The sequence below is a fragment of the Penaeus vannamei genome, chromosome 5 (genome assembly GCF_042767895.1).
Source record: "Penaeus vannamei isolate JL-2024 chromosome 5, ASM4276789v1, whole genome shotgun sequence".
NCBI lineage: Eukaryota > Metazoa > Arthropoda > Malacostraca > Decapoda > Penaeidae > Penaeus > Penaeus vannamei.
Genome location: NC_091553.1, coordinates 28,321,819 through 28,324,318, shown reverse-complemented (window position 1 = coordinate 28,324,318; position 2,500 = coordinate 28,321,819). Strand labels below are relative to the sequence as shown.

At 43.0% G+C, this 2,500-nt stretch overlaps 1 protein-coding gene across 9 annotated transcripts in view; it reads left to right on the top strand.

The window, feature by feature from the left end:
• The window catches only part of cyst (rho guanine nucleotide exchange factor 18 cysts), a 676,181-nt gene that overhangs the window by 13,461 nt on the left and 660,220 nt on the right, over positions 1-2,500 (top strand). The window contains exon 1 of one of the 9 annotated variants that reach the window (XM_070122007.1): positions 1-777. This exon is cut by the window's left edge and continues 52 nt beyond it. The exons of 7 other annotated variants lie outside the window; for them this stretch is intronic. The gene's annotated coding sequence lies outside the window, so the exon portion shown is untranslated. Of the gene's footprint in view, positions 778-890; positions 1,001-2,500 lie in introns of those variants that run through there. One more of the 9 variants, XM_070122008.1, reaches the window with a different exon arrangement.

Below are 2,500 nucleotides of genomic sequence, written 5' to 3'. Positions count from 1 at the left end.
ACCTCCGCCTCCACTCCCACACTCGCGGCCGACTCAGTCTACACGTCGCTCCGCTCGCACTCACGCTGTCTGCGACTCGCACTCGCTCGCTCACGCTTTGAGAAGTCGAGCGTTGTTTTGGTCCTTGTGCTTTCTTATTTTTTCTTTGTTTTGTTCTGTCCCTTTCTTGTTGTTAGGTTCCTATCATCGTCGTGCACCATTTTCGAGCGTGATGTAGCGAGCGAAGACATCGCGAGTGCGTATGGGGCCCTGTGATCCCGCGGGGGTCGGCTGAACCCCTCGTTCGTCCCGCGGTGGGACACTTCGTCCCTCGTCCAGCATGACTCTAGTTGTGCGCGCCCTGGCCACGTTCGGACTCGGCGCCGCCCATTGTTGTTCCCGTGCGGTGTTCGCACCTGCGGTTTAGTGGCTTGGATTAGATACGGAAGACAAGGCACGGCTCGTGCAGATACGCTCGTTTCTCTCACACAATCGATTTCAAAGGCTACTGTTTGGAAGACATGGCACGGAGCTGATACGGAAAACTCAATGTTCTGTGCGGAGTGATAACTCGCAGACCCTGAAGTGGACAGCAGTTGCAATTAGCGGCGGCCGAAACAGCGCCGAAACGCGAGCAATACGTGCAGTAGACAAGGTGCTTGGTCCCCCGCTTGGGCGCCCTCCAAGACTGAACAATCGAGGGGCCTCCAAGCATGTGCTGAGACACATGGCAAAGTGGGTCTCAGCTGATCGCGCTCAAATGAACTAGAATCTCACCTGCCCGCAGCGACTGTTGAGGTGAGTGGCCTGCACACCTGTCTTGGCACAGGTGTGCGGTTCGAAGTGTAAGGGATTGACTGCTTTCGAGCGCCGTGGCTCAGCAACCTTCTCCACTCCCCAATTGTTTCCGCAGTTATTATTGTTTATTTATGCATTTGCATTTGTTGACGAGTGAAGATTTGAAGATTTGAAAGAAACGAGTCCAGAAAGGGGTTGTGAGGAGGTACTTGCAGGTCTTCAGGTAGGTGCTGACGGAAATGTACATGACACCCACCCCCTCCTACCCCGCCTCTCCCTCCTCACTCCCTCACTTCTCCCTCTCCACTCTCCCCCACCTATTCCTCCCCGCTCTCCCCCACCTCTTCCTCCCCACTCTCCCCCTCCTCTTCCTCCCCACTCTCCCCCTCCTCTCCCTGCCCACTCCCCTGCATCGCACCTGTGGTAATGTACCGTAATCCCACGTGACGCGAACTCATCTCCCCCTTTATTTTGTCTTTTTTTTACGTATGTTTTATCTTTTGTATCGATAGCAGCTTTGGCCGGATGCTATCGATTAGTATGATAGGATAATTTTTGGTTTATTCGTTCTCTTGTTCAGGTTTCTCCTCTTGCTTCGTTGAGGGAATCCCACGTCTTAATGACAATATCAGCGCAGAGTAAATATTGGATAGTTTAAAGGCGATTGTTTATGTCCTCACGTTTATGCCACACGAACTAAAAGACTGATAAGTGTCCTAGATTTTGTCTGTGTGTGAAAGAAATAATGCATATATGTTATTACTTCATTTTTTTTTTGTGTGTGTGTGTGTGTGTGTGTGGGGGTGCATCTCTCTCTCTCTCTCTCTCTCTCTCTCTCTCTCTCTCTATATATATATATATATATATATATATATATATATATATACATATATATATATATATATATATATATATATATATATATATATATATATATATACAGATATGCAGATATAGATTCATACATATATACAAACATATACATATATATATATATATATATATATATATATATATATATATATATATATATATATACATGTGTGTATGTATGTATGTGTGTATGCACACTCACGCACAAAGCGAAATGAAGTAATCAGTTGTATATATTACTTCATTCTCAAATAGAAGATATATGTATGCGTGTGTGTGTGTGTAATTTTATATATATATATATATATATATATATATATATATATATATATATATATATATATATATATGTATATGTATGTATGTATGTATATATACATAATGTGTGTATGTCTGTATATATTTACATATATATTATTTTTTACACTTACATACATTCATATAAACATACACACGCACGTATATAATTGTCGTACTTGATATGATATGATCTGCTAAGGGTTTAGTTTTTTCGCTCCCCAATAGTTCGTAGAGAATGTGATATGGCTTCAACACTTAAGAATACTGCTTTTGATTTTGTGATGCATGGTCTATGATTTATGCTTGTAATATCTGCGTACACGTTGACTGTTTCCACTTCTGCTTTACGCTCTGGCTTTGGTGACCTTGCGAAACAGACATTTTAAAAGTTGTTTTGATTATATCCGGCGTTGCCCCAGCATCGGGAAAAAGAATTCGGAATAGCTGAAGAAACCAGATATTACATTTTGCGCTGTCTTACGCGACAGGAATTTATATTACGCTGCAATTCGATCAAACCGGAGGGCAAGAGGTTGGTGGGATGAAGACG